Source organism: Stenella coeruleoalba, assembly GCF_951394435.1.
Source record: "Stenella coeruleoalba genome assembly, chromosome: 13".
Taxonomy (NCBI): Eukaryota; Metazoa; Chordata; class Mammalia; order Artiodactyla; family Delphinidae; genus Stenella; species Stenella coeruleoalba.
In genome coordinates this window covers 29,272,705-29,280,556 of record NC_137159.1, presented here as the reverse complement: position 1 = coordinate 29,280,556, position 7,852 = coordinate 29,272,705, and positions in this window count along the sequence as shown.

Below are 7,852 nucleotides of genomic sequence, written 5' to 3'. Positions count from 1 at the left end.
TCTGGACATCCTCAAACCTCGGAGGCCAGGGTCCCTTCCCTCCCCCCCCCCATACGTCTCTTACCCTACAGGACCCCGAAGTTCCCCCTCTCCCCGTGCGCCGGGCAGCTGACGCCGCAGCCTTCCTTTCGGACACCTCGAGAACCCCTAATTTGTAGTCCCCTCCACCCCCCCCCGCTGCGTCGGAGGAACCCCGATGCTGGTCCGGTGAATGTCCCGAGAAGAGGACAAATGCTGCGGCCCCGGCACCCGGAGGCAGGAGGTGTCGGGTACAAACGTTCATTGATAAATTAGCAAATAAACACGCCAGGTGAGCGCGGCCACCTTCTCCCAGCCGGCCGCTGAGGGCCCAGCGCGCGTGCCTGTGCGAGGTGTGCGTGTGGCCCGGGGCCGCAACTGTGTGCGCGCGCGAGTGTGTCCCCGGGTCGGCCCGACGTCTGTGGAGCTGTGTGGCGTGTCTGCGGGTTTGTGTGTTCTTTCTGGTGCTGTATGTGTGTCTGTGCGTCGTGCATCCGTCTGTCATCTGGGCTCTCCTCCTGCATGTCTGTGATACATGGAGCTATGCGTGCCAACCCCGACACGGTCTAGCTGGTGCCTGGCTCGCCCTCTCCCGCGCGTCCTGTTTTCCCCCAGCCCCCTTTTCTCCGTCGTTCACTCTTGCACTCCCAGAACAGAAGACATAACCTTCAGTTAGGATGGCGTGTGTGTAAACGAAATTAGATTCCCCTTTTAACACCTCCCCTGCATCCAATACGAGTTCTATTTTAGAGTTCACCAGAAGAGAACGTGTATGTGTCTAAGGGGCGAGCATCTGTGCTGTCCCTCCCCGTGTGAGCCCTTCCGAGGTTGATGTGGCGGGCGGAGATTTAAAAGCTCTCTTGCTTCTAGCGCTGGGTCATCTCGGCTCTCACTCTCTGCCCTGGAACCCCACCTGGTGGACAGTCGTAGCACTACAGATCCAGGGGGAGGCAATTCCTGCTCCCCCCCTTCCCTCTGTCTCCATTCACAGGGAAGATCAGCCCTAAAGGGCCTGCTTGCAGGCTCCTAAGTGGCTCCACTCCTGCTTCAGTGCCCTCAGACTTCCACCTCAGGCGGCTTGGGGCCCAGACCCTCACAAAGTCACTGTCAGGACCACCGTGACCCCAGAAATAGAGAGCTGGGGCACATCCTCACAACAGGGAGGTTTCACAGGACAATCAACTCTGGATTGGGTACCCAGGAGCCCCGAGACCAAAACCACACCGTTCCCTTTGCTGGGGGGGGGGGCGAGAGTGGGCAGGAGTGGGGCTGGGGGAGACTGTTGAGGCTCTGCTGTTTTGAAGAGCCCTAAGAATATAGCCTGACCCCCAGACACAGCACTCCTCCGGGATGGCAGAATAGGCAAGGTGACCCTGGGGAACCCATGTGTGGAGACGTCAACCTCTGAATGGGTGGACACACAGCCTTATAGAGATGCAAACAGATGCACAGGCAAGTACTGAGAGAGGCTGGGCATGCACAAGCGCGCACGCACACACACACACACACACACACACACACACACACAGGAAGACGCAGGCACGTACACTTAGAGAATCATTGTCAACAGATTCACACAACACCTGCCTCCAACCTCAAGAGACCACAGGAGGTGTCTGCTCTGCAGGGATCACAGCCCCAGAAGTCTCCACGAACCATTGTCTTCCCCTCCCCCGCTCCTACTTCACTGTTGGCTTTTGGGCACTTTCATCCTCTCTTCCTGTTCAGGTGGGAGTTGTGAGGGGCCCTGGGGGAGTCATTCTGAGTTCTTATGGCCCAGCCACCAAGTGGAGTCCTGGGGAATGTCCATAGGGACAGCATGGCTTCACAGCAGTAGTCGCTGGATTTCCTGATTGGCACCATCTCTTCTCAAATCCCAAAGAGTACTTAAGAAAAAAAAAGAAAAGAAGCCGTGGTCTTGTAATTCTCTACATTGCCGGAGGTGCAGAGGAGAGTAGGAATCCTAGGGCTGTGGAGCAGCCTTGTTAAGAGTGGGGCTAGGACAGAGAAGGGTCAGCAGCCAACTTCACCCGTCAGGTTCCATCCGAGGACATTCCTTCATCCGCTTCACTTGCACTTCCGACTTTGGTCCCAGACCAAGCCCTGATCCAGACCTCAGTCTGACCCCTAACCCTGACCTAAAACAGACCCCTGAGCCTAATCCCAGATTGACCCTTAATCCTGGTCATAGAGTGACCCTGTCCCTGACCCCAGACTGAACCCCAGCCCTCTCAAGCATCATCCAACCCTACCTTTGGTGAGAGGAGTATGTCTGGCCCCTTGTGGACTCCCCAGAGATGGGGCACAGCTCAACCTGTGAGGCTCTGGGAGCAGAACTGGACTGTAGGACAGAATATCTCCCTCCCACCCCCTGCTCCGACTACAACCTTTTTCCACTGGGCTTCAGCTATTGCCTGAAGTGCTCTGAAGCCTTGGTTCACAGCTTGCCTCCCATGTCCCTGTAGCCTTACAGGTACCTTGAAATCAGTCAGAACAGACTGGGGGATCAGTCATGGGAATGCTGGTTCAAGTGGAGCTCTGCCTGGATGAATTTTGCAATGCTTGGCAGAGGGGCTGGGAGAATACAGAGGGCAGGTATCAGACACTCTTGGAATATGTAGCCAGTGGGGCAAGGCACAGCCTCTGTGCCCTCTTCCCGGGCTCAGGAAACACCCATCAACAAGGACAGATCTGCTCCTCATAGAGGCACAGAGCTCCCCAGGAGTATCCCAGCCTTTCTATGCCCAACGGAATAAAGACATTGCACTTGCCAAATCCCTTACATGTGTGCAGCCCTGTAGGGCCAACAAATGTCTTCTACAGCTACTATTTTATTTCATCTCCACACAGCCCTGTGAGAGAATGCTATTTGTAGACATTAGATCCTCTCCCCCATCAAGCACGCAGCCCCATGAGACGCGAGATCCCGTCCCACGTGGCAGCTGCCCCTTTGTTTAACATCCATGCTTCTGACCGTTAAAGCTGACGACGGGGGGAGCTGTTAGTTTTACACTTCATTTTGCATAGTTGGGGCCCTGAATTCTTTAAATTGATGCTTATTTACTTCCTTTCCCCTAAAACTACCTCTGCTTCCTCCAACCATAGCCAAATGGAAAGGAGCAAAAGCCCAGGATAAAAAGTAGGGGTGGCCAGTGGCCAGAGCAGAGCCCAGGAGGCTGTGGGCAGGAAACAGGGCTGGGGTTCAGGGCTCGAACAGAGGTTGCAGGGTCTTGCCAGCCTCCCGTTGGGCCCATGGTAGTCTAGCCTGAGGGACGAAGCTGCCCTGTCCTGCCTCGCTGGCACCAGAGGACCCTTGGAAATCAGCTCTCAGCTACTCGTCCTCCCCAGGGCCTCAGGCTGGTCCCCATTTCATTCTGAGGCCTCTTCATACACACCTGCCAGTGGCGGATCCCTTGCCTGAAAAATTTCAAGTCCAGTGGGGAAGCAACATTCTGTTTCTTTCTGAGGGGCAGTGGAGGAGAGGGCTTCCCCTGTGCCACCAGGTCCTGCTCAGACATGCTCCTCCGCTGCTTCTCCAGAACTCGAGAAGGAACAGCTACCCCAGCAGATTAGCAGAGCCCCTTTGGCCCTGGATCCCAGCTGCGGCCCCAGATATTCATCCCGAGGCCTGTTTGCCCTTCTCTCACGCTGTGCCCTCCCTCCAGATCGGGCACCGCAAGGCTGGCAGTGCCCCTCTGGTGACCAATCTTCAAGGACAGTTTAGAGGACAGTCCCTGACTGTGCCTTGGCGATTCTGAGCGGGGCTGGGTCCCCCGCTGTCCATGCCGGTCGGGGGTGAGGACTTAACCCAACTCGGCTTGGAAATCACCACAGTGCCACGGATGCTGCCTTTCTAGAGCCCCCAGAGGCTAAGCTCTCCTCCAGCCCCCCCCCCCCCTTGCAGCGTCGAGGGTTCCGTGGCTGTTGTTTGGAACACCTTCTGGCCCCTTCAAAACCACCACCTGCCGCGTCCCAGCCCGCCCGCCCATTTGGAGCCGCCATCCTGCTATCGGTGGTGCTTCGGAAGCAGAGCTCGATTCTGGATGCCAGTTACTTATTACTTAAAGGTTTCCTTCTTCTTCTTCTTCTCTGTCCCCTAGTGTGACTTGCGCGCACCCCACCCCCAGTATCCTCTCATCATTGGCTCTTTAGACTTTTTTTGTTTTCGTTTGGCTCTATCCATGACGACCCCCATCCAAGCGTCCATACCTGGCAGGGCCAGATGCAGGCACAGCCTGGCCCCTCACTCCCAGCTGCTCAGAGACCCACAGCCGGGGCCGAGCCCCTCACCCACCTGCCCCCTTGCGGCCCTGGGAAGGGGGAGGCCCTCAGGAAAGAACTCTGTGGCTTTCTCCTTTGCCTGGATATGGAACAAGCCTCACCCCGTACCTCAATCTCAGAAATCGCAGTTTCAGACACTTGCCCCAGAAGGAATTTTTTCAGAGAAATGAAAATACCCGCACCCTCCCCTGTCAGAGCTCCCACACCCAGTCCCCTTCCTCCCATCCCACACCCAACCCACACGAAAGCAACCCCAAAAGGGACTTGCCGATGGAGAGAACGAGGTAGGGACGAGGAACGCAGCTGGCAGTGTCCAAGTCGGCACTGCCTGGAAAAGAGTAGGCTGCCCGGTGGCGATGGGACACCGGCAGTGCCCCAAGCTGGCTCTGGCTGGCAGGGACACTGCCGCAGCGACTGCGTTCCCTCAGGCCCGGGGAGCCAAGAGCCCTTTATAGCCTGAAACCTGCCCTGGCACCGCCCACTGGGCGGTTGCAACCAGGCCTGCAACTAGGGGAGTCGCTAGGAGCTGGGAGGGCATCCGCCCCAGGACCCCAGGGCCAGGCCCCACGCACAGGAATCTGGGATGCCACCTCCTCCCATCCCAGGCAACTCCATGTCCTGGTATGTGCATGAGACTCTGTGTGTGTGTGTGTTTGTGTGTGTGTGTGTGTGTGTGTGTGTGTGTGTGTGCGCGCGCGAGCGCGTGCGCGCACTCACGCGTGCGCTCGTGCTTAAACTTCCATTCAAAGACCTCAGATCTCTTTCCCTCATCCTCTTTCTCTGGCAGTAACAGTTTTTGAAAGGATGGGGAGAGCAGTGTGTTTCTGCTCAGTTTATCAAATTACACTCAGTGACAAAGGACTGAAGTGCATTTTCTTGAAGGCTTGACAATTAGAGATCCAGGAAGAAAAAAGAAAGGCATGACAGAGAACCCAGGGCTTTTGTGGAAGGTAAAACACCGATGTCAAAGGCGGGGATGTGGTCGGGTAGCTCTGAGTGAATTTGCCTTCATGTTCTTTGGTGTTGCAAACTGTTTCCCCCACCCGTCAACCTCAGCTGCAAAACTCCCAGGGAGCCTAGAAATTGCAAGATTGTTGATTTTTAAAAGGAACACTGTTCATTTTCACATGGGCTGAGTCAGACAAGCTGGAGCACTGCTTCCTCCCTCCAGGGCTGCCCTTCCCAGCCCCCCATGCCAGGGAAGCCTTCTCAGAGAAGTCACTCAAAGAGGCACAGTGCCCTCCGCGCCCCCCCACACCCCCGCCATCTCAGCCTGTGCAGCCAGCTTCTCTGCTGGGGTCTGGTTGGGGCAGGGATGGGGCAGACTTTTCCTTGCCAAAGTTCTGCCCTGCACCTGAGCTCTGAAGATGGCTAGATGGAGAAGGATGAACTGTCAAGGCAGTTTGGAGCCTGAAACAAAGTACATGGGGTCATTGGACTGCTTTCCCAAAGGTTTTCATTCTTTGGGGGTAGAGGGGAGGGCAACAACCCAAGTTCCCAGCCACAGGTGCAGACGAACGAGTCAGGAAGAATATCCCCTTATCCAGAGTTCTGAGACAGTGCCTGAAACAAGTCCACCCCTACCCAGCCTTCCATTCCCAGCTGGCTTTGGTCCAGAAGCCACCCAGCAGGCAGGCCGGCCGACTGACTGGCAGCCCTGCTCAGAAAGCTCAGAGAGCAGAGCTAACCTGAGAAGCTGGTTGGCAGAGCTCCCCACCCCCGAGTCCAAATCCCTTCCTCTTGCATGAGACCGTGGCTCCTGCTGACTCTCTCAGGAGACGGAGGTGGAGGAGATGCAGAGCAGGGAGGCTGTGGGGCTGCCCACCTGAATGCCCCCCACCTCTCTTCTCACACCTATTTACCACCATCCACCCCAGCTCCAAGCTAACTCAGTTTCAGATGCCCCAGACACTCGTGGGGGTGGCCACAGGTCAGAGGAGGAACTCCCAGCAAGATGCCCTGTGGTCCAGATTGTTCTGACGGCCAAGGCTATTCCAGCACGTGCCTGTGACCCCTTCAGGATTTCCCCTGGTCCTCACTGCCTGAGCCTGACCACTCCGAGGTACCAGGAGATTCTTGGGAGGACCTGGGCCCCTCCTACACATTCTTTCCATCAGCAAAGCTCTATGCTTCCTCTTCAAAGCAAGTTTCAATACAAGTCCCCTGGTCTCCCACCCCCTGCAACTAGATTGCCACCCTGAAATCCCTTCTGTATGGAAAATCTGTAGCTCCTCTGACGCTCTCTTTAGTTTTTCCTCCATTGGTTTCATTCCTTCCTCGATGTCCTGCTATTCCAAATCCATTCATTCATCATACAGCACATAGGCAGAGTGGCTTACGGCGAAGACAATGGGTCTGGAATCTACGAGACCTGGGCCCCAAATCTGCGCCGCCACTCATTACCGTGAGCGCCGCGCTTTCCCCATTTGAGCCCCGGATGCTTCTTCAGTGTGGTGTATGGATTAGAAGGGAATGAGGGTTGAGGCAGAGATTCCTGTTAGGAGACTGGTGATAACTCGGGAACAATAACAGTAGTAACAATAGTGATAACAATATCACAGTAACAATAGCCCTTCCTATGTGTCTGGCGCTTTTGAAAGCACTTCACATATATTATTTCATTGAATCATCACATTAACCCCAGGAGGTAGATACCGTATTCCCACTCTATAGAGGAAGAATCTGAGGCACCAAGTGATTTGAAAACTTGCCCAAGTGAATCCTGCTGCATTTGGGGTGTTAGATTTAATCTCCTCTAGAATTCAAACCCAGGGAATCCGGATTAGTCTGAGCTCTTAGCCAGTACACTAAGGACAAGACCAAGCTAGCAGCAGTGAGGATGGAGGAAAGTGGACATATTTTAGAAGTGTTTAGAGTTCCAGTAAAAAAGGTGACATATTTGGCAGGGAGGAGGGGTGTTAGGATTTCAGGCTAGGTAGCTGGAAGCATGGCGGGATTATCTACTGAGTAGAAGCTCAGGAGAAGAGGGAGGCTTAGGGGACAAGATGATGAGTTTGGTTTTACCCTGGAAGGTCCTGTATAACTAAGGGATATTCCAATGGAGCTTCCTGGTGGGCTGTTAGAGGCGATTTAAACATCATCGGCATTCAGGTGCTAAAGGAAGACAGGAGAGTAGAGAAGCCTACACAGAAAGAGAAGTGGGCCTAGGATAGAGCCCCAAGGAACATCCACATTTAAGGCACAAGAGGAGGAAAAGGAGTCTGGGAAATAGGGACCTCTTTTCTTTGGCCAAAACTCATGCCTTCGTTAACCTCACCTGAGACCGGTTATCCTATTTGTTTGTTTCTCCTCAGCACTTAGAATCTCAGGGTTACCAAGGAACTCAGGTTAGTAATTTCACCCCTGTCTAACCCAGGGACACACGCGCACACACACACACACACACACACACACACACACACACACAGCTTCCTGACCTATGAACTCCCATCGGTAGGATTCTTTTTTTTTTTTTTGCGGTACGCGGGCCTCTCACTGTTGTGGCCTCTCCCGTTGCGGAGCACAGGCTCCGGACGCGCAGGCTCAGCGGCCA